The sequence below is a fragment of the Podarcis bocagei genome (genome assembly GCF_964188305.1).
Source record: "Podarcis bocagei genome assembly, chromosome: 2".
In the NCBI taxonomy this organism is placed as follows: domain Eukaryota; kingdom Metazoa; phylum Chordata; class Lepidosauria; order Squamata; family Lacertidae; genus Podarcis; species Podarcis bocagei.
In genome coordinates, this window is record NC_138126.1 from 94879981 (window position 1) to 94904081 (window position 24101).

At 43.4% G+C, this 24101-nt stretch overlaps 1 protein-coding gene across 4 annotated transcripts in view; it reads left to right on the forward strand.

Moving 5' to 3' along the window:
* Positions 1-24101, forward strand: part of GAS7 (growth arrest specific 7) — a 134260-nt gene that overhangs the window by 64590 nt on the left and 45569 nt on the right. The gene's annotated exons all lie outside the window — the stretch shown is intronic.

A 24101-nucleotide genomic window follows, 5' to 3' on the forward strand; every position in this document is an offset into this window, starting at 1 on the left:
TGTATATTGACATGAATGCAGGTGCTGAAAGAGGAGAGTGGACAAATTATACATAAAAGAAGCTCCATACACACTAGCTGCTTCAGTGAGGTCATCTCCCCTCTCCCCTCACGCCTACACGCCAGAGCGGTGAAGAGGTCTTCACCTGATCTGCATTACCTGCTGGGTTTCCCTGCAACTGCAGCCCCCTTGAACTTTTATTCATGAAGCTGCCATCTGCACATACATAACGGCTATCTCAAAAAACCAAAGTTTATGTTTTCAAATCGCATGGAAGCTGTTTTGAAGGAAAACATCAGGCAGAAGTATTCCTCCAGAGACGACAGGATAGATATGGATTGTGGCTAATGTCATGTATACATGGCTCCAGTGTGCTTCCTGAGAACATTTTTCTGATGAAACTTGAACTTTTGAGGTGTGTTTTTTAATATAGATTTTAATGAGAAAAAGCAAGTTGGGGTTCCCAGCAATAACAAATTGATACTTTCCCTCTCCCGCACCTGTCCTCTCTCTGTTCCCGTATTATGAGTTCCTGTAGATTAAATCTTAAAGTTTGGCAAACTAAGCCAGGAATTCAACAAACACCCACTGCATGGTAGCCACTTGCGGATTTACCTTTACCATGTGACCAAGTGGAGAGCTTTTGGCCTCACATTTAATGGTATCCAGGAACCAATCCAGGGAATTTTACTCTGTTGTGACCAGAGACTATGGACCACTAGCTCTCCATGAGGCTTGAGCTGTCACTTAGTAAATATTCACATGAGTTCACTATGAAGATATGCATATTATAAAGATCTGGAGTGTGTATGGCCATGTTGTTAGGATTTTGCCTCCCTCTCCCCCAAACCTTTTTAAAAGGGTAACACCTATTTTTATTATGAACAGCCAATGTAAAGGTCATGGAAAACCAATAGCATATATATTATTGACTGGAAAAATTGAGTTTTGTAGGGAGGAGAGCTTGAAGCAGAATTGTAAAGTTGGGTGTTTCTTTAAAGGGGTCTTTTTGAAAGATGGAGTCATTAAAAATGGTGCTAGGGGTGTTCTGAAAAGTGCTCTCAATTGATTTAACCCAGGGCGGTCCAATGTCTCAGAACCAAGTAGGCTGCAAGAGGACTTAGACACAGAACCCAGAGGCTGCACATTATATCAGAGTGGCCCACAGAGTAATCCTGGTAATGCATTTGATCTTGCTGTTCACAGCAAGCCCTGCGAGACACCCTGCCTTTCCTCTGCATTCCAATCACGCAGTGACCAAAATAATAAAATGAAACCTCCGAAAAAACAGAACAGGCTCCCATAACTTGGTGGAGGAGCGGCCTCTGCTAGTGTGAAGGGAGTGGGGGAGGGCTGCTGCTAAAAGACCCCCATGAGTAGTGGGTGTGGCTGCCCAAGGAGGCTCTTTGGCTTGCGCCCTCTCGTGACCCTGCCATCCCAGCTCCTGCTACCCCGGGTGAGCTTAGAGGGCCAGCAGGGGGAGGACTGGCATGTTTGGCCTTACAGGGGCTGAGGGATGCACACCAAGCACCTGTCTGATCTAAGTTTATTACCTACTGATAGTGTGGGGGTTTGTTTTTGCACACTCCTAGTTCCTCCCTTAGGCATTGAGAAGAGAGGGGTTTTTTGGCTGAGGGTTAAAGGCTGGAGCTGTCCCTCACAGCAGGCAACGGGTGTTTAAAATGATTGAAAAAGGAAATAATTGAATGCATTTTTTTCTGTTCCTTGTTAATCCAAGGTTGTTTCAAACTTGGCAGTGAAGAATGGACTGTAGCCTCTCCTTTGACACAAGATATAAATCCAAATGGATGAAATATACCGAATTGCTTGTCTTCCATAAAACCTTATCCAAACAGGATATATTTCTCTTTCATTTCCTTTTATATACAAAAGCAGTGAAGTCAACTACTAAAAATCCCTTTGTTTCTAATACATTGTTCTGTCCTTTTGGAGCATAACGGCAAGCATTGGGCCTGAACTGCCTTGGGTATCTCACAGTCTCCAACAGTGGGCTCTTTGCAAGCCTTATGTCCCATTACTGGGAGAGGACAGTCTTCTCAGAGATGTCTCAGGGCTTCTGGTGGCCTGGTGGCCTGGCCTAGCTTATTGCCGGTGGCATTTAGTCGTTTAGAAAATCAGTGGCTGTCAGCGATGTTTTGTCCTTCTTGGAGGAGAGTAATTGTAGCCTTTTAGGGAAATTGCCATGTGGCTTTTGTGTAGTGTTCAAAACATAGCAGAACCTGCCTATTGTGGGGAGAAAAGTCAACACTATCCTGTCAGCTGTCCCCAGCGCACAAAAAGTCCTGATAATCTCCCATTCATGTTTAGTGTCTTGGTCATACATGCTATTGTTTTCTTGTTAATCTCACAGTCTGGTGGGCATCCCTGATGGTTCATATGATCAAGTTGTCCTCCCCCCCCTCCCTACAAGGAAGGATGGTGTTTGTGCTCTTCAGTGGAAGGCTGCGGTACCAATTCTTGATTTGTTCTTTTAAAAAACAAAGCTATGGAGAACCTAGAAGAACTCCTCCTTGTGAAATTCCCATAGATAAATGTGTTGTGATCTCAAGGCCCGCCTTAGCATGACCCCTGCCCCCAAAGCTGGAATGTACCAGCTCTTTTAAGCATTTCATGCCTGCAGGATTGGCCCACCTCTGTTTCAAGATGTTAGGCTGACAAAGCTCCCATGGAATTCTGATTGTGCAACATATGCAGGGTGGTGGCTCCAGGTGTCTGTAGAAGAAAAGGTTGCTTGCAACAAGCCGGAAGGGCCATTCTGCCGCAGCTTGTGAAAAAGCTCCTGTTAAAGTAGGCCCTTTGAAGAGCCAAGATAAAGTCTCCTCTACATCCCAGGTACCGAACATTTTGGAGTGAATCCAGTGTTAGTCCTGCTGAGAGGAGTCTCATTGAGTAACTTGGGTCTATTGATTTTGGTAGGTCTGATTTCATTATAGTTCAATCTGTGTACAAATTACTGGTTTAAAACACAGTGAGGGGGTTTGTTCTTATCTCACGTTTCAAGTCAAATTTGCCCATCACTGTACACACCAGCAAGGGTTGATGTGTATCGAAGTCACCCGCTGTATGTGTATACCAGTGGGAGAGACTGGACAGTGATATCTTCGTCTGATAAGAATTGGTCGTCTGATAAGAAATCTGGATGGAAAGGAAACTTTCACAGATGAGACTTGAATAAGGAAACAGTGCTCAAGTTGCATTGTGGCTGGCTTGAGGTAAACTGCATTAGAACACAGTATTTTACCAGAAACTACAGGATTGCTCTGGATCCTGAGTAATATCGTGTGCACATGGTTTCAAAAATGGAGCCAGAGTGAACAGTACTGTAATGTGTACACAGCCCTAATTGGATGAACCTTTTGTCTCTCATAAGTATATTACAGAGTATTAGGGAGGGAAAACACCCAAGGTTTCTGTAATGGAGAGTCAAAGTTGAACTCCCTCAGTTCTTGTGGGAATCATTTTGTGAGACGCTTCCCCCTTCTATGATAAAAGTGCCCACCATGCATCTATCGCATCTTGAACAGTTTGGGAGGAAGGGGCATAGCTGCCCTTCCAACTTCCATCTTTGCCATGTTCTTCCTTAATGCTTACATGCAAACACACAGGAGATCCCATACATATGGCAGAAGTGGATTGTCTCAACTTCTGTTCTCCCACCTCACTTTTAATTTACTTCTCAGAAACAGAAATTGGAAAGATTTTCTAGAACTGGTCTTGCTGTGCCACTGAAGTTGATCCTGGACTGTCCTTGCTCCATAGACAAGGGAGGGTAAACTGGGAAGATACCTTGTTTCTGACAGTGCCATCTCTGAGTAGATGTGACATAACTTCAGAAGCTGTTGCCATAATGAACACTGTCTTTGTTCCAGTTCACTATGAAGAGCCTGTAACAGTCTTCCTTTTTAATTTTCAAGAGTCCTGTATTTCCCTGCCTCTCCCTAGTGCTTTCTGGCAGTTGTTACATTTGACTGTAATCTGTGTGGGAGGGTTGTGTCTGTAGTCCGATATTCTCCAGCATGGTGCCCTCCAATATTTTGGGCTACAACTGCCCAGCCAGCACAGGGGCTGTGTTGGCAGGGGATGATGGGAGTTGTAGTCCGAAACCCTCAGCTGAAAGGCTAAGATAGCTATTGTGTTCTCTTTGAATATTTCCTCAGCCATGACCACTCTTAAGGTCCTAGTGTGTCTAATTTGTTTGGGCAAAATAGATCATCCCCATATTTTACAAAATATCGCAGTATTCAAATAGAATCTTTCGCTATACTGGAATTTCAGGAACTAAATATCTCTGGGCTTGTTCAGATTGCGAAAGCTCATGTTGTGAGCAAATCGAGATTGACGTGTGAGTAATACAGTGGCAGGAATGAATATAGGAAGAGTTTGTCTGAGACGGAGTTTAGATACTTCATGATCAGTGCTGATGTCTGGATTCAAAGGCAACTTATTCCAACGTATGTGAATTGTATACAAGGGAGAGAAGCAAGGTAAGCTCAACGGAGAAGTTAGCTCTTCTCCCCCTCCTCACTTCCATTGTGTGTTGTTGTTTTTTATGCCCTGACCATTAAGTGGAAGAAACAATTGGACAAGTATCATTGGTTGTTTCATAGACCAGTTTCAGTACGGAGTATCTTTTGTACGTCACTTAATAGCCTGAAGTGAATAAGTGTAAATTAGTGGCTGGTGTTGTATGCAGTGTGCTTGGAATCTAATCAGCAGTTTTTGTTTGTTTGTTTTGAATGGGCACAGTGATTCCCAAAGTAGATGCAGTGAAAGGATTTGAAATGTACCTTGAAATTTTTTGCTATAATTGTTGGAGGCAGCAATTATGCTTAGTCCTGTGGAGTGGGAAAGACCATTCCTTCCTTGGCAATACAGTGGTACCTCGGGTTACATACGCTTCAGGTTACATACTCTTCAGGATACACACTCCGCTAACCTAGAAATAGTGCTTCAGGTTAAGAACTTTGCTTCAGGATAAGAACAGAAATCGGGCTCCAGCGGCGCGGCGGCAGCAGGAGGCCCCATTAGCTAAAGTGGTGCTTCAGGTTAAGAACAGTTTCAGGTTAAGTATGGACCTCTGGAATGAATTAAGTACTTAACCTGAGGTACCACTGTATATTTGCAGTGATATGGTGATGAGGTTGATAGCAAGATGCACAGGAGTCCCTGATACAGACTATATTGTGTCTAATAGGGGTGGTGGTAGTATCCCTGTTGCCTCCCCAACACTGTCCTATGTCTGAACCTAGGGCTGGACAGAGAGAAGGGTGGGACCCCAGGGGAGTTATCCTGGTTTGTTTGTTTTTAAGAGGACTATCCTGCAGTTGCAAGAAGCATGCCTACCTAGTCCCCTGGGAATGGACTAGGAATAATAATATCTTTCTTCGATGCAAGAGTGAATTGAGCATCCAATTTTAAACTGGGAGGGAAAAAACCTGTGTACTGGGTATCAAAGGTCTTGGAAGTGCTTAAAATCCACAGAAAGAGAATCTGTATACTGCCCTAAAAGTTCTTTGCCAATATTTATGTTACCCTGTGAAAATCTGCTCAAGGGGATTCTGTTAACTTAATGATGGGGAAGGCTGCAAATGGAAAATTTTCTTAGTAAGACACTGATGTTTTGAAAACTGGTACAATGCCACTGGCTGCACTGTAAACACTGCATTGATGTGATGCGCTTACATAACCTTCATATTTCACCTCTCCTTAAACTGCCATTGAAAATGCTGTGTATGTTGGATATTAGTTAGGGCTGAACTGCAGTGCACCTCCACTCAGAGGTGGAGAGAAATGGGGGCATGTTGGTAGTTCTGGGGGTGAAGGCTGCAACAAGCACTGGTGTTGGTAGTGTGTTTCCTCACGATCACTGGCTGGCAGCTGCCATTCGTGCTGCCCCCCTCGTCTTGCCTACATCACGAAATAGCATTGTTCTGAAGAGAAAAATGGGGCCCACAGTATTTTCACAGAACTCCTCTCAAAATGAGGTTGCCTCACCTAGAGGGGCTTTGTGGGGGAAATTACTGCTGCTGGCTGATTGCCTCAGGAAGAAGCTATTGCTAGAAAACAAGTAGTGACATAAAAGGTGAAAACTGTAAGCGGCTCTTTCTCAGTCCTAAGCTACCAAAAATCCAAGCCAAGAGTTCTTGTGGAAGGATTTTTGAATCAATTATGTCAACCGGCAAGCTGTAGTTGGAACAGCCCTTTCAGTGTGGTTTTGTGGTTAAGAGCGGTAGTCTTGTAATCTGGTAAACCAGGTTTGCGTCTCCGCTCCTCCACATGCAGCTGCTGGGTGACCTTGGGCTTGTCACACTTCTCTGAAGTCTCTCAGCCCCACTCACCTCACAGAGTGTTTGTTGTGGGGGAGGAAGGGAAAGGAGATTGTTAGCCGCTTTGAGACTCCTTAGGGTAGTGATAAAGCGGGATATCAAATCCAAACTCCTCCTCTTCTTCTTTCAAGCCAGATGAACTTCTGTAAGCAGCACTTGTTCAGGGTCCTCCAAGCCATTGTTTGGATGATGGTTTGAATGTAGTCAATAAGTTTACCCCAGTTCTTAAAAAAAACAAAAAACTCTTTAAAAAAGAAATGTTTCCTAAATTGATTGGGAAATGTCTTCCTTGTCCGTGACTCCCTTATGAAGAATGGTTGCAGTGAGTAAGAGATTACATGAATATAAATTTATAACAAAATAAAAATAAAAGTATCTGAAGAAGTGTGCATGCACACGAAAGCTCATACCAAGAACTAACTTAGTTGGTCTTTAAGGTGCTACTGGAAGGAATTTTTTATTTTGACTATGGCAGACCAACACGGCTACCTATCTGTAACATAAATTTATAACGTTATTCATGACATAGAGGAAGTGGACACAGAAAAGTTTTTCTCCCTCTCTCATAACACTAAAGCTTGTAGACATCCAATGAAGCTGGATGTTGAAAGATTCGGGACAGATTAAAGGAAGTATTTATTCAAACAGTGCATAGTTAACCTTTGGAACTCATTCCCACAGGAGACAGTGATGGCCACCAACTTGAGTGGCTTTAAAAGAGGATTCGGTGAATTCATGGAGGAGAAGGCTATTGATCGCTGCTAGCCATGATTGCTGTGCTCTTCCTGCACAGCTGGAGGCAGTAATGCATCTGAATACCTGTTGCCGGAAACCTCAGGAGGGGGAGAGTGCTCAGATCCTGCTTGCAGGTTTCCCACAGACATCTGGTTGGCCACTGTGAGAACAGGATGCTGGACTAGATAGGGCATTGGCTTGATCCAGCTGGCTTTTCTTGTGTTCTTAATGTTTCCTCTGCTTCAAAGCAGTACCACTTGTTCCATAGAAATATGATCCCCAGTAGGCTATTCACAAATTCCCTTTCCATACAGATGCTATAAGTCAATCTGCTTAACTAGATGCTAGTCATTGCCAGCTCAGTGTGTGATAGCCCTTTATTTTTCAGCCATGGGGAATCTTTTAAAGAGTGCTTCAAGGTGTTGCTGAAAGTATTGCTCAATTAATTTACTTGAGTTGTACTTTGTGGGTTTAAAATACGCTTTTCATTGTTTACCTCATCCTGTACCCCTTGATTCAGGCAATATGTTCTTAAGATTTGCAAAGGCATAAGTGATGGGTTATGCTATGAGATTTATTTCATATCTGGATTAAGATTCAAATTGGTTATTTTAACATGCAAAGAAATTGGCCATCTTGCTTGTTTTGAGCTGGGGCTTCATATTTGCTATTGGGTTGCATTTGTGTGTCTCCACGAGGGGTATCTATTTTCCCACCAGATGTGCTGGGCAGAGCATGGGAGTTCATGTTATGACCGATCAGCTTGTGCCAGCCATCACTGCTGTTAAACAGTACCATGAAACTACATCACCCTTGCCACCCCATGAATTAGTTCAGACAAACACTGGTGGCAAAAGCTGATCTACCCACTCTCCTTGTTGAGACCCCCCCCCCAGCACAGAAATTTGAAGTAAAACGGGATTTCCAATGAAAACAGAGGTGGCTTAACTCTGTATGTTGTATGACTTGTATGTGTGTGCTTGGAAGAGAAAGTACCTTTGCTCTCTCCATGAATTAACCTCTTCTCTTGTGTACAGGAAGTTAATGGTTAATTAGGCTACTCTAAACTCATGTCTGAGTCAGTCCCCAAGCATCCAAAATACCAGTTAAAACCGTTTCAGAAATGCAGCGTAGCTGTGTTTTGCCACCACTGTTGTGTGTGATTTTTTTTTTTTTACCTTACGCAATTTAGGAAATTAACTGGTTAAAGTGTACTTTTTATGACCAATGTGTTGGGAAGCTGGCTAAGGTTTCCAATTGTGTGGGTGGTGTATTCAGCTGGAAGGCATTTGTCAGCCTGTGAAGGGCTTTCCTGCTGTTGTTGCTGATGCAATACAGCTGTGATCCTTTTCTCTTTTCAGTTGAGGAACAAGCCCTCCAGAGACCTCATCCATTCCACTTTAGATGAATTTGCATTTTTCCTGCCACTGCCAAAGAACTCTCATATTGCCGTCTGAGGTCTGGTTTACCGGATGCTTCCTTTAGCTCCGTTTGAGTCAGACAAGCAGGGGCGACACATTCTGTTCTTGCCACTCGCAGAGCATCTGCAACTCTTTTCCGAAACTGGAAAGTGGTATTCACAGTATGTGTGTGACCTGAGGAAGTATCTAATCCACGTCAACGGCTCACTCTGGAAAGACCACACTCGCTGTGCTGAATCAAGAGTGACTAACTCAAGTCCATGCTTGCCGTAGGGATCCCCAGATGCCAAATTTCCTCCCCCCGAAACAAAGTTCTGCTGTCCTGTGCCTTGGCTGCTAAACTAACCTCCCACCCTCCACCCCAAAAAGTACCTGGCTGGAGGCCACCAGGTTGGCCAAGGCTGCTCTTGGCTCATGCAGCCCTTCCCTAACCAGAATAGTTTCCCATTACCAACTTCCAAAAGCAACGGTCATGATTGCTAGGTAATGAAATACTAATGCCTGCAACAACTTATTAAAACTCTTGCTTGTTTTTCATTGACATCTTTTCCTTATTTTCTGCATTTTACATAATTGTTCCCTTTGTAAGGCCACCTTTCCAGGGACTGGGTGGTTTCTTCCTGGAACAAGTGAGGAATACCTAAGGGTGAACAAATTAGCCATTATTTGTGGCCATGCGCTTCACTGCGTCCTTTTGCACACATAGGGGAGAGGGAGAGAGAGAGACGATTCATGCTCTCATTTCATGCCAGACAATGGGTTAGGTCAGAGAAGAAGGAGGGAGGGAGGGAGGGAGGGAGGGGGGGGACTCTGTGCTTCTGACCGCCCTCCAACCTGGCATGAAGTAAAAGAACAACACCGTTCCTACTTCTCTTAGTCCTCCAAGGGACTTTGCCTATTCAGTCCCTCTTTCCACCCACTCATGTAAACATAATTTGGTACAGATTGTTGTTTTGGAGGCTTGTAAGCGAGTCTGCATTTTCCTGTTGACTGCTTAATGTTTGCATTGTACATTTCTGGGGAGTGTCTGCTTTTGTTTAATGGTTTGTCTTTGGGTCTGATTTAGTCTGGAGAATCATATTGCAAGAGGCCCTGCTGCTGTCTACTAGGAACACAACAGGGTGTTCCCCTTACAAAACCCTGTTGCATAAACTCATGATGTTCCAGATGTTGTAACCTGTTGGTAAGAGTTCCGTCCCACCCCCACTCCAAATTCAGTGCCTCACTCTTCAAAAGCAGACTTTTCTTTCTACCGATTTTGCAGAATGCCACAGTAAAATGCTGCTTCCTATTGCAATGGGTTCTCTTATGTTTCAGTGTGGCCTTGGTGCAGAGCTTTGAACAGCCAGCTTTGACAGTAGCAGCCATCTATTTTAGGAGAGAGGTACAATGGTACCTCGGGATGCGAATGGGATCCATTCCGGAGCCCCGTTTGCATCCTGAATAGAACGTAAGACACGTCTGCACGTGCTCAGGACGCATTTTGCCGCTTCCGCACATGCGTGTGATGTCATTTTGAGCGTCTGCGCATGCGCAAGTGGCGAAACCTGGAATTAACGCACTCCGTTACTTCAACCCAAAGTATGACATACTCCAACCCGAAGTATGACTGTAGCTGGATTAAATCTACACCCTTTCCAAATACATGATTGGCACTGTCAAACCTGGCTGTCTCAAATGGACTCTCCAAATGGACTCTATTGAATAGAGGTTCATATGACACAAACTAGCAAGAGGGGTGGTGTGCACTGGCTGCTCTGTATGGGGATCCTGCAAAAGGAACTGCATGCACGGCAGAGGCTTGGACTAGGTGACCCTCAGGGTCCCTTCCAACTCTGCTGTTGTTTGATTCTATAATTTAAAACCCTTTCCCCCATACCGTATGATGTTGCATGGAAGTCTTTTAGATCTTCCTTATAATACTATGCCTCATCCCTTCCACTTTCTGCCCTCTCCTCACCTAAAGAAAATGTCCAAGCCTGCTTTCATCTTAAATATTAATTCTTGCCAGTTTCAAATGGTACTAGGCACCCTGTAGCTAAAGTCTGGGTTGAGTTTTCATCAATATTTCTCATGTCCTTCGGATATATGTGATTTTTTTAAAAAAAAACCTCTTCTGGTTACCAGTGTATTTCCTGTGCCCCTACCAAGCCATACACCCTTCACCAAGGAGTTCTGTTGCTTCATGCTAAGAGTGGGGAGTATCATGGGATGTTCCTATCATATGTGGGAAAGTGCATGTGTTGCAGTGAATGTGCAATGAAGGGAGAGCAGGGTCTACACACATGCTGGCCTTGGCCCTGCCCCCTACATTTATTTATCATTACTTATTGTACACCCAAGCTCTGTATACTCTTAGGCTCTGACTTTGTGTTCAGGGACAGCGGAAAAGCCAGGATCCCTGATGACACATACAATGGGTGGTAATCAATTGTATGTATGTAGGTGCTCTTAGAACCTATGCTGAATACACACAAAGGGGGGGGGTGACGTCAATGAAATACTGCCCCTGTAGAAGCATGTATAGTACTGTCCTGTGATGTAAAAGGGAAGTCTCCGGTCAACAGCCCACTTCCTAGTGTGTGTTGGGTAGGAAAATAATTGGTGAGTTCTGGCCTTGATCAGCCGACTAACTAGTGGTGTGAGGCTGCTTTTCCTAACAGTGTAGAGCAAGGAGAAGGGAATAGCCATTGCTTTTGGTCCATGCCCCTTGCATCCCTCTATGGCAACAGTACTACCTGCCTTGGGCATGATATATCCCATTCCTCCTTAATGCATGCACTGTTTCTGCTGAGGCTTTGCTGGCACAAGCTTAGTTCATTATAAGATACTTGAGCACTTACAAACCTGGAAGTTTCTGTTTCCCCTCTTTAAGAGCTCTCTTAATTAAGTCTATTGACTCATAAGAGTGTGGCCTTGATGTTCACTGTGAAGATATTAAGTGAAGGGTTGAAGTCTATTGTTTTGTTACACTGTGACTGGGATATCACAGTGGTTCTCCTCCCATTACTAGGGATGGTGGTCTTGTGAGAGGTTTGTGTGTGCCATCTTGGATCTTCCACAAAGCCATTACTTAAACCGGGCAGCGTATTGTCCAATAGCTTCATGCCTGTTGCTAGAATGTGCTCCCCTCCCCCTTTTGCTCTGTACCTCACTATGTACCTCACTACGCTGAGACCATATAACACCGGTCTTGAAAGACCTACACTGGCTCCCAGTACGTGTCTGAGCACAATTCAAAGTGTTGGTGCTGTCCTTTAAAGCCCTAAATGGCCTTGGTCCAGTATACCTGAAGGAGCGTCTCCACCTCCATCATTCTGCCTGGACACTGAGGTCCAGCGTCGAGGGCTTTCTGGCGGTTCCCTCGCTGCGAGAAGCCAAGTTACAGGGAACCAGGCAGAGGGCCTTCTCGGTAGTGGCACCCGCCCTGTGGAACGCCCTCCCACCAGATGTCAAAGAGAAAAATAACTACCAAACTTTTAGAAGACATCTAAAGGCAGCCCTGTTTAGGGAAGCTTTTAATGTTTAGTAGGTTATTGTATTTTAGTGTTTTGTTGGAAGCCGCCTAGAGTGGCTGGGGGGACCCAGCCAGATGGGCGGGGTATAAATAATAAATTATTATTATTATTATTATTATTATTATTATTATTATTATTATTATTGTTATTATTATTATTCAGAGAAGTATATGTGCCATAGTGTTGTCTAGCAGGAAGACAACAAATATACCTTTGTGGGATTTAAAGCGTGAGCAGTGCTTGCAAAGTTTGGCAGAAAGGTAAGTGTGGAGAAGCCTTAGCTGATTAATGCACTTTTATGGCGAGTTTACACCACCAGACAACACAAATATTCATCATAAACTTCCTTCATTTCCAGCATAATATGTCTTCTCTAGATTTTACAGCTATGTGACGAGTTTCAGATGCCTAACATGGCTGCTGGCCTGGCATTCTATAAACCATGCAGTAGTTCTTAGCAGTAGACTTGTCATCTACTCATGTGGTCTCATTGTGATGATCTGATAAAATAAAAACAGGCCACATCTTGGGATGGGGCAAAAGAGACAGCAATTATTTCTCTTGAAAAGAAAGCAAGTGAGCCTTCTCTAATTAGTAGTCTAAGGAGAAAAGAATGCACACTTTATTTCTTGCACAAGACAAACTCGCATATGTTTTCAAATGTGATACTAGAAAATACTGCTTCCACTTGGTGGGCGGTATAATTACAAATCTTTAATGCCACAGAATGTTAATGAGGCCTAGAGTTTAGGTAGGTGTCACGGAAAGACTTGATTTTTCTTCTTTATGGCTGAGGGCTGCTTTATGCAATTTATTTCTGCTCCAAGTGAAACAAGGCATAGTCTTCCATGGCCACGTGTGTTTACATGGAGAAATGTGAAGTGTGGGCGATGGTTTACAGATATTATCAGTGGCAGTTCCCGTGTTTGTGGTGACAGAAAAAATTGCTGCTGAAATTCTAAGAATTCTTGCTGATTATATTCGTGATCCGTGCACATTTTAATTTCTCTGTGTGCCTGGTTAAAGTCAGGTCTACTGGCACAGTGGAACCTCGGTTGTTGAACGCTTTGGAAGTCGAATGATCGAGGTTCCACTGTATAGCAATAAAAATTAATTATGTGAACTAGCTTTAGATTTGTTCAAACTTAAGATGCCTTTACAAGTCATGAATAAAATAAGTCAGTGGGTGGTGCGTGAACTAACATCTGCCTGGTCTCCTTGTTATGGGAGAGCATATGTTTCTGTCAGTTGATAGGAGGCCAAACTGATAAAAGTGCGGCAACTTATCCATCTCATCTCACTGGGCAAACTCAACACATATTTACTGTTTGCATCTTGTGGTCGATATCAAGATTTTCCAACTGTGAACTTGTGATTACAACTAAGACAAAGGGTGGGATTCCTAACGAACTTGTGCAAAAGAGCTCTCCCCTCTCTTTTTCCTCCCATGATCCCTGAAATTGGTTGGGGGCAGGTTCAGCAGAGCCCCTGGCAAGCTGAAATACTTTCACACACAGAATAGTTCTGCCTTATATCTTTCTTTGGAGGTATGAAATAATAATTACTGCTGCTTTTATGCTGCCTTTTAGTTGAGTACCAAGAAACTATTCTGGTGTGCACAGTGTTTTCAGCAGAGAATGGTAATAAAATGATGGTGCCTTTGTAGCATAGATAAATGTTTACTGGTTTGACATTTCCCTGGCATATCTTCACACTGGAGGGCTGTGGAAACCTAGTTAAGCCAAATGTGTGAAAATCCACTGTGACCTATTGAGAACTGAGCTCAATGTGCACTTAATGCAAATCTCCCCTGTATGAATATATGGTGGGATGCAACTCAGCTTATACTTGAAGACTGGAGGTTTGCATGGGAGAAAGTAGATAAGAAAGAAGGATGGGGGCAGCGTGTCCACTGCTTGAGGCAAAATGAGAAGTGCCTCCCTGCTCTACCTGCCCCTCTGCCACATCACCACACACCAATGCTGCTGGCAGAAAAGTTGCACCAATTTCCAGCAAGATTTGGAGAAAATCAGCACTGATGCTGGTGGGGCAGGTGGGGCACCTGTGGTGTGCTGCCTGGGGGGCTTCCACTGCCTGATGCAGCTGCTTCACCTCACCTCTTGTGTGGGCCGGCCCTGGAGAGGAACCATCCATTCCTAGAGTGTCCTTTAACCTGGGCTGACCATCCCTCAGGTGCTAGCATGATACTCTCAGGGTTGCTGACCTCACTTCCTCCTCCTCCTCTTTTATCTTGGGAGAAGAGACATTTTTGGTCTGTCTCTTCTGCAGAGATGAAAGAGCAAGCTAGTTAGCTCAGTTCATGTATTTTCTTTAATAAACTTAGCTTACTTATGTATCTAAACTCAGAGGCTCGTTGTGATTGCATCCAGGGGTAAAGCTCCGCCAAGCAAGGATTCATTGTTAAGCTCAACTTCTGCTGATGCATTTGAACTCTAAATGCCATCAAGACAAGCATGTATAAAGCAGGTACAGATCAGTAATGTTTCTCCAGAGCTCTCTCTCACACTGCAGTTTTCATAGTAGTGCACTTGGAGAATAAAGACCTCCTTTGATCTATTCTAACTTCTTCTTTTTTTTTTGGAAGAGTTTCCAAGGAGGTGATTGGGTTTTTAGTTCTGAGTTAGGAGCTCCTGGTGGGGTTCTTCAAATTATGCTTTCCTGTGGTTTTCTTGTAAAAGCAACTTCTTTAAAAACAGCTTTTTAAAACAAGGGTATCTTCAGTGTAATTACTTACATAGCATTCCTTTCCAAGGAGTTCAGGAATGTTACTTTAGCTGTCAGAGGTGAGTACCTTTGATCAAAGTCTAGTGGTGGCTCTTGCCATATCTACTCTGACTAAACCAGTACTGTGATCACACAGAGAGGGAGAGAGAGGGAGGTGGAAATCTAGCCTGCTGTCTAGTTTCAAATATGGGGATGATTCCCCCCTCCCCCAGCCTTCTTGAGCTTAAATCCTCAGACTGCCAATTAATTAAAACAAAGAAGACTTATTGTTTGCCACCAATCCAGGTAAGGTTCCCTTTAACCCTCTAGGCTACCTTGATTTCTCATATAAAACCAAAGAAGAACAGAACGGGTTAGGCATGTAGGGCTCATTCACACAGGAGTTTATTATGGGTTTGAAGCTGCTTCTCTCTCCCCCATTCTCTCAGCAGCATCCTCCCAATGTCCTCATCCAAATGGCAGCCTGCACTTCCCCCCTATTAAATTCAGATTTTCCAATTTGCGCGATTTGTGGATAACCCCAGTAAGAGAAGAAAATGGCATGTTACCTGGCTGTGGGTGCAGTCAAGCTGTTTGTTTGTCTTACCCTGTGTTGAAGTTTCACTGGGTGCCATCCAACGCTGCAACACTTAATTCCATTTTGCTTCCCGAAGGAAAATATGTAGCTTCTCTTTTTGTTTTGCTCTGGATGGCTCTTGCACAAAACAGCTGTATTAGAAATAAAATAAAATAAATTTGCCTGTTGCAGGTACAGGAGACGGGAAAGGAAAGGGGGGAAAGGGGAAATAGGCGGAAGCAGGAGCCTTTCATACCAGTTCCTTGAAATCCTTGCCTGGCTTGGAGTGAAACACTTACATACTTACTTACTTACTTACTTACTTACTTATTTATTGACTGCTGTTCTTTGGTATATTGGTTGTTTTTTTAAGTGTGTGTACAGGAAAAGGCATGCCTGCACACGTGTCTACAATGGACCTTGGTCAGGAAGTATTAATTGAGGGAAGGAGACAGCAACACACTGCGTGAATGCATCTCCCTTTGAGATAGAAGTCACAGGCATAAAACTGAAAGCACTAACATGTGGGCTAAGGTGCACAGGTACACACATGGAGGCAGCAACCTCCATACTCGTTAATGCCCTAGTGTGGATACATCCATAGACAGGCATTGTGGGTTTAAATTCATAATCACATTAGAAAACAGAGGGGGAAACAACATTAGGTAGGAAATTGGAATCACTAGGTCTTCAAACACTTTTAGAAATGCTTTCCTAGAAAACGTTCAGTGCTGTAGGATTAAAGTAGACCAGGAACATGCTTCCATAGGTTATGCGATTCTAATAGTTCTGAGCAACCTCTGTGAGGTTTGGACACAAGCTAGCTAGAGAACAAGGAAGCTTACGAGGCAATCCTCCTCCTTGCCATGTCAGTGGCCTTCGAAGTTCCAGTTTAGTGCCCAGATGATTCAGATCCAAAGCCCATTCTTGAATAATGAAAAGCTGCCAGCACTGGTCGAAGCGTTTTCCACCTTATGATGATGTTGGCCAAGTAATATTGTATAAGAAGACAAGCGAAAAAGCTTGCAAAAAAAATCAATCTGGGATGTTTATACCAATAACAGGTTTCCATTCTCCGTACTAATGCAGACTCCCTTATTCAATTAGTTTTCTTGGCTAGTAAACTTACTGAGCATTTATTGAATCTGTTTCTAACCCACCCTTCATCAGCTGATCTCTGGACAGGATACAATGCAAACAAATATTCCATTAGAAGAATTTAAATAAAACTGCATCCAATAAAACAAATAAAGGCCAGGAGAAATACCATAATTAAAGCCACCAATCTTTAGAGGTTCACGCAGAGTGGGTGTCGCACTTCTAGCATTAAAAATGACTGATTTAAATCTAATATCCTATGGATGCCTGGATGAGCAAATAAGTTTGTAATTGGTTCTGAAATGGGGGAGGGAGAGTGTTAGCACAAAATGTATATCAGAGGGAGGACATTTCAGAAATAGGGCTCATGGACACTTAAGTAGAGCTGCAATCCTAACCCCTTTAGAATAATGGAATCATAGAATTGTAGAGTTAGAAGGTACCCCCTGGGTCCTCTAGTCCAACCCCCTGCGGTGCTACTTACCTGGTAGTAAGCCCATTGAATTCAATGGAGCTTATTTCCAAATATACGTGTTTTGAATTGTACTGCTAAAGACCTAACATATCATGCACATTGCTCATCTCCCTCAAATAGGAGCTTTCAATGGAAGGGTGGGAGCCCCATGGGAAAGATATGTGGTTGTCAGGAGGTGGAGCTCTCCTCTAGTTCTATTCTCCTTGACTTGACTGGTGAATCAGATTATGAGGTTTTGTCTGTTCTCTCACTGTGTTTTTGTGCTGGTGACTAACTTACAATGTCCCAGTGGGTTCATGAGAACCCATGATCTCATAAGATGCTGAGAGTGTTGCTCTGCCACAATCTTTACATCTTAACTAAAAGCAGAAGGTTTGAAGAGGGGAGAGAGTGACAGTCTGGTGATGATCTCTTTGGTACAGGGCGTATCCATGCTTCTTTAAGTGGAGCTGGCAGACTGCCCTCCTTCAGAAAGAGGCGTTTGGCTATATATAACAATGGGCCTAAGTTCTTCTTTCCTTGCAAGCTCTCTCAGCTATGAGGGACGTGGGTTTGAGTACAAATTGTTTCTGTTGCTGCTGCTGTCAATAATGTGTTATTTTATTGAGTCGCTGTACCACCTCCTAGGGAAGAGAGAGGAGACCTTTGATACTTTTGCACGCTTTATTCCAGCTAGTAGCTATGCTGGTGTGGCCTCCGTTTGCCATAGGCCACAGGAATAAAGCTGATTCTGAAAGGTAAAGGCTTTGTGCCTTTGCAGACTAGGTCATCTCATATTAAAAATCATTATTCATAAAACGCCTCTTGTGATTTGTTGCTGTTGCTGTTCTTACTGCCCTTATTAGATGTGTTTTCAAAGCAGCTCTGTATGCTGTAATGCTGAAAATTCCCCAATACAGGCCAATATAAGCCTTCATCACTTTTCATACAACTTCAAATTATTTAGGATACAGGCCTGCAAGCGGAGTTCCTTTGTTAGGAATAATACTGCACTGATTGTTAAAAGAGTTCTGTAGAGCAGGCTTGCACTCCCCCTGAAGACTCAGGTTTGCAATGTTGGTGTACTCGCTCCTGGATGCCCAGTTGGCAACGCTGTTTCTGTTTGTTTGTTTAAAGCCATGCTCCTACTTGGATAAGGAATGTCCTAGCCATGGTCATTCATACCTCAATCAGGCTAGATTATCATAAAGCTCTGTGGGACTGCCTTTGAAGTTTTTCCTCAGAAACTGCAAGTGGTATAGAATGTGATTGCCAGATTGTTGACTCAGGTGTTCCTGAATGAATATAATGGGGCCTATTTCACAGCAACTTCACTGGCTCTTGGTTGGTTTGCAGGTCCATGTCCAAGTGCTGGCATTGATCTTTTAAAGTCCTTTGTGGCCTGGGTGTAGCTTGGTCCATAGCCAACCTACCTGTACTGTGCTTTTAAGCACCTTCTCATATGCCCTGTTCCAAGTCCATCGACTATTGGCATTAAAGCAGAGGGGTATCCAGGATCCAACCATCCTGACAATGGAACCAAGAATAAGGAACTTCCACCTGGCTTGCTATACCTCCTCTATATACATCATTAGAGACTAGACTTCTAATGCGGTGCTTTTTTAGAAAGCCCTTTAGGACTCTTAACTTTGGTATTTTTGTGTTTGTGTTTCATTGGTTGTTTCCTGCTGCTGGATCTAATTAATTATCAGTTTCCTGTTGTGTTCCACTGTTTACTTTTTGTGGTTTGCTTTATTTACTTCTGCAGCATGGAACATGTTAGCAGACCAGTAGACACGATGTAAATTTTTAATAAATAAAAATGCTTGTCATAGCAAAAACCTACAGCCAGATTGCAGCCTCTTCTGTAATATAGCCTTCAGGGCTTAGCTGCAATATATAAATTAAGCAGGCCATCTGAACTTTTTTAAAAACAAAAGGTGCAGTTCAACAGCACAACTCTATAACAGCATGGGGGAACAAACACCCATTGTGTTTGTCAGATCTGGCATACAGAATGCACTCCTTTTCTTTTTATCCAATTCTCTGCAAAGCACCATGTATATAATGGCATATGCTTTTAGTAATATTTATATTAGTATTTGTATTTTCCCCAATTGATTTATGCGAAAATGCTATGGTCCAAATTGGATGTCATAAATTTTCATTTTTTATCACGGTGAACTGTTTCTTGAAATTATTATTATTTTGGAACTTTTCTCCCATATATACGTTGTAATCGTATTTTTGTGCTGATCACTGTGGCTTTTGGCTAGGACTGTAAAGTAAAGTGGGGTTGGGGGGAGCAGATATACATAATAAATAATGATGATAGCATTCCAGTAATAACACACTTTGTTAAATAAATAGTTTATGAAATGCTAAAATATGTGCATACTCATGAATACTGCCAAGCGCAGTCCATAACTCGGCTCCTGCCTGTGATAAAACTGACAGAGGAATTGACTAGCTCAGATTTAACAGCTAAGTTGTTCTGCCCAAATTGTTTGTCTCAATGGGATGCCAGCTTTTTCACCCATTTCAGCTACATGGTCTTTCTCATATGCCTTTTCGGCTAGAAACCAGAACTAATTAACAGGTATGATATTGTATTACAGGTTTCTTTCTTTGTTAAATTTTGGTCCAAAAGAAAGAAAGAAAGAAAAAGACCCAGACATGCCTTACAAAGAATACATGCAAAATTTAAATGATACAATAAAATACAACTTACAACAAATTTAAACAAGCAATAACGTTTACAGCTAAATACCTTACACACAAATAATGCAACTTTCCCTGGACCTAAAAGCAAACATCAGTCCCACAAATATTCCAGAAAGAACCCTCGCCCCCAATTTACCTGGTAGAGAAGTGGGCAGGTATAGTGGAAATCCTCATCCTTGATTGTCACCAACAAACAGCAGCTCCTTATATGTTTCCCAGGCAAGGTGATGGTGCGGTGCAGAGCCCATCATCCCAAATGCAGCTTTATAAACCTGTATCTGAATAAAGAAAAATCATACCTAACACTGGTCTAACATTGCAATGTAACTGCTACAATTTTAGTGTATAAAGCAGTGGAACATTTCTGCAGGTTGTTGGCTATTCGCACATCATGGTAAACCACAGTTTATAGTTTTCCTTCCATACACCAGTCATACCCTCACGTAACATGGAAGAGGGATGGGAAGGAAGCCACAATCTATGGCTTAGTGTTGAGTCTGAACTGGGAATAATGGTTTGTTTTGCTCCAAATAAACCATGATCTGGAGGCAGGAATTATTCTTGACCTAACAATCCTGGTTTGTTGGAAGAAAACAAGTCACAATCCCCAGTTTGAATGTAATGCTAAGCCAAGGATTGCAGTTCGTTTCTGCCCCATGCTAGCAGAAAGGAGCGAAATAGGCACAACCAGTTTGTTCATGGTAAACCATGGCAGTTTTGGAACGTGCCCTACATACTTGCTTTTCTTCAGTACTCAAACACTTAGCACCAACAACAAGGGAGAGAAAAACCCTTGGCCATCCCTCTGGAACAAGGCTATCTGAAGAAACACCTCTGCTATAGAGGTATATTTCTAGTACCTAGTGCTACAAAAGCACTGAGACTGCTGTGAGACCCCTGCAACCCTGTGCTTTCGAAAGCTTTTGAGTAGATAGACTATGATGATGATATCCTGGAGATGACATACATGGACGACAGCCTTGTGATGAGAAGGTATTACAGAGCGACTCAAAGACCATGCTCATTTGACAGAGAGCCCCTGAGAGGGAGATAGGTCAGACATTATGAAAGAGACAGATGTATGTAGGAAGACGAATCTTAGGCCCTCCAGAGATGGATAGGTGGCGTGATCTGTCGAGGGAGGAGGTTGTTGGGAAGCCCAGAGCCAGAAGGGAGTGGGAGTAGAAATATGGAAGAGAGAGCTGGGTTAAAGGATTCCACGGTGACGATAAGCAATATGTGAGCAGGCTCTGTCATTCTTGGGCTTGTCTTCTTGCTGTAGCTTTTCTTGCCATCACAGCCGTGAACTCTAGTGATATGTAGACAAGACAGGGACAAATGACACCTAAATGCAAAAAGCTGTGGTCCCTTAGACGGGGGATACATACAACCCCACCCCCAACTTAGCCAACGTTAGAGGAGGAAGCAGAATCATGCTAGCTTTTCGCACTGACCAGCCACGTCCCTTCAGCAGCTCTGCTTTTGGCCTCGGTGTCAACAGGTCCCATATGAGTAGGACTCTTCCTTGGCCAATCATAATCCCCCTTCAGGTAGAGCAGCCATATGTGCAAAGTGCCTGTTCTTACTGAAGCCAAGTGAGCAGCCACCAGGCTGGCTGGCGCAGCTCCTCTCTTCCCCTTTCCCAGTTTGTGCATAGCGTTGTGTGTCTGAACACCCTTATTATCTCTTGCTTAGGAGCTGCTTAGCCTCCCATAGAGGTGCATCTTCTGGAATCCACTGTATCGGTTGTTTTCCGTTCCATCTTACATAGTTATTTTCTCGTAATTTTCTCATTTCCTGTGCTTTGATACTGCCCTGTGCCCGAGTTCCGTAGGAGTTAAGTAGCATCTGAAATAATTCACAGGCTTGCCAGATCAGTTGAATAGAGCTATTAGTATAACATGTATTGACTTGGGGGAGAGGGGAAAAACAAAACCAGCCACCAGCAACCTGTATTTGTGCCAATTGTCTATAAGGCTTTTTTTCTGGAAAAGCAAACTGATTGACTTCTTCTATTCTGAGAACTGTAATTGTGGACTGCCTTGTTATTTTAGTTACTGCCAGTATATGGCAGTGTAACACTGCAGGGTTGGCAAGGATTCTTATGTTACATAACAGCAAGTCAGGGATGCCAGTTCCTTTCATCTTTTCATGTGTAAGAATTAAGGATGGATCAGCTGTATGATTTCCTTTCTGAAAGCATGAAAATATAAGGCTGTGGATGTTGGGGGTTTTTTGTGGCAGGAAAGGATGATTTTCTGCAACAATTTTGCTGCCTGCAACTTACGCAAAGAAACAGATTTGCTTTTGTTAAATATTTCTAAATACTAAATCAGTAGTTTTATTAAAATCAGTCATATCAAATTAATATGCCTCCCTCCCCAAAATCTGGATTTTGCATCATTGCTTGTTGTTGTTGTTTTTAAATATTGACTGTAAAGGATAAGAATGTGCAAATATTTAGCACTGACAACTAAAACACAGAAACTTAAAAGCAGAATGTCCATGATTCATTTGTACTTTAATGAAATTCAGTTAACATGATTTTCACAAATATTGGAAACATGACACTAGTCCACAGCTGATGGACATATTGCGCTGCTTCTGTGGAACCATTTGTGAAGCTCCTACTGCAAACTTGGTATCTTTTATTGGAGATGACTAGTTGTTTATGAAAATTTTAATTGACTCTCATCATATTGTAGGTCAGCAGGACAATACCTGAAAGTCAAGTTGGCATAACATTTTCCCCCCCTGCACTATGTTGGCATACCTCAGTCTTTCCAAAGACTTATGCAGCCTGTTGCTGGAATTCTGGCAGGACCATGATATATTTATTTATTTATAAAACAAACCTTTCAAAACAGTATGTTTTCAATAGCAAAACAAAATCCAAACTCTCTTTATCAAGCAAGACATTTTGGATTGTGTAAAGCAGGAGCGGGGAGCTTGTGGCACTCCAGATGTTGTCTGGCTGCAGATTCCCCATCCCTGGTCTGGCCTTATAGGAGCAAGTTCAGATTATGCCTATGAACCCACTTTGGGGGAAGGAGGCAGAGGATGTTAATCATTAGAGAGGAGAGGAATCGCTAGGTCCCATTCCAAAATGGTTTGACAGTTGCCAAACATGGGAGTTGAGAGCAGCCTGGGGGGGGTGTCATCCTGGGCAGGGCCAGTGCAGCCATTAGGTGGGTTGAGGCTGCCGTCTCAGGCAGCAGAAGCCCCTGAGGCAGCACCCCTGGGGGCACCCTGCCAGTACATGCCACCTCTGGCTCTGCTGTTGTGCGAGTTCTTGGCGATTCTGCCAGAGATCTCACCCGAAATTGCTGAGATATTGGCTGATATTGGCATTCCTTCTCTGCCAGTGGTGGAGGTGGAAGGGTGGGTGGTGCAGGCAGCAGGATCAGGTGCAGAGCTGTCTTAAGCATATGCAGCACTGGGGTGCAAAGATCTGCCACGCGCGTCCTCTCCCCAGGTTGCCCAGTCCCAGGTGCGCAGGAGGGCGGAGTCGGCCAGCCGCCTCAGCATCTTGCTGGCTCGGTCGCCCCCGAACTCATGGCTCAGAGCCGCCTGCAGCAGAAGAGCCTGCTGTGGTGCTCCAGTCGACGGGCGGGCTCTTCCTCTGACTCAACTCTCGGGCCCCGGACTCACCGCCTGGCGCCCCTGAGAGCCCGGCGCCCAGGTGCCCCACACCCCTAGCACCTATGGGTAAGACGGCCCTGATCAGGTGTTGCAGTGCTGGTGGCGGCCATCGCTGCAGCAGCAGGGCAAGGCAGTACTTCCTCTTTCACCTCAAGTGTTGAAGCAGGATGTACCACCCCTGATCTGTGGTCTTGACTAGGCCTCTCTGAGTTGTGGAGCTGCGCTGAGGTGAGGTGAGCATAGCATGGAATAGAATTGGCTAGGAAGCCTCCTCAGAGAGTGCAAACCATTACCTTTGAGTACCACTTCCTATGGAAGCCTCTGTAGTTGCTCCCTTGGAGCAGCAACTCCACGCACAGTTTGTAACTTGGGTCATGGCTCCTCACTCTTCATGTGAAACCTAGTGGCTCTCATTGCACCTAAACTGCACTTCTTTAAGAGCATGAAATACGCTAAATAAAATGTAAAAGTATATTTAAACATTAATTACAAATATGTCCAGAGAGACAAGCTTCTAGTTGCTGCACCTAAGGTACCGAAGTATATTTTAATTTTTGACAGTTGGGGAACTAGTGTCAGAATTAATTGGGAAAATAGAAACCATTGACATTGTAGTAAGCAAAATGAAAACTTTATTATCTGGGCTTAGAAACAGTATGTAGACTTTGGATTTATCGTGCAGAAACAGAAGAAATTCAATTTTTAGGGACAGAGCTCAGAGAATAAATCTTTAATATAATTAATGCGTCAGCAACACATTTGGATAATCAGACTTTATAATATTATTGAAGAACTCGGTCATATTTCATCGTTGTATACAGTAATTGTCATAGTGGGGGGAAATTAACCATCCTTATTTAT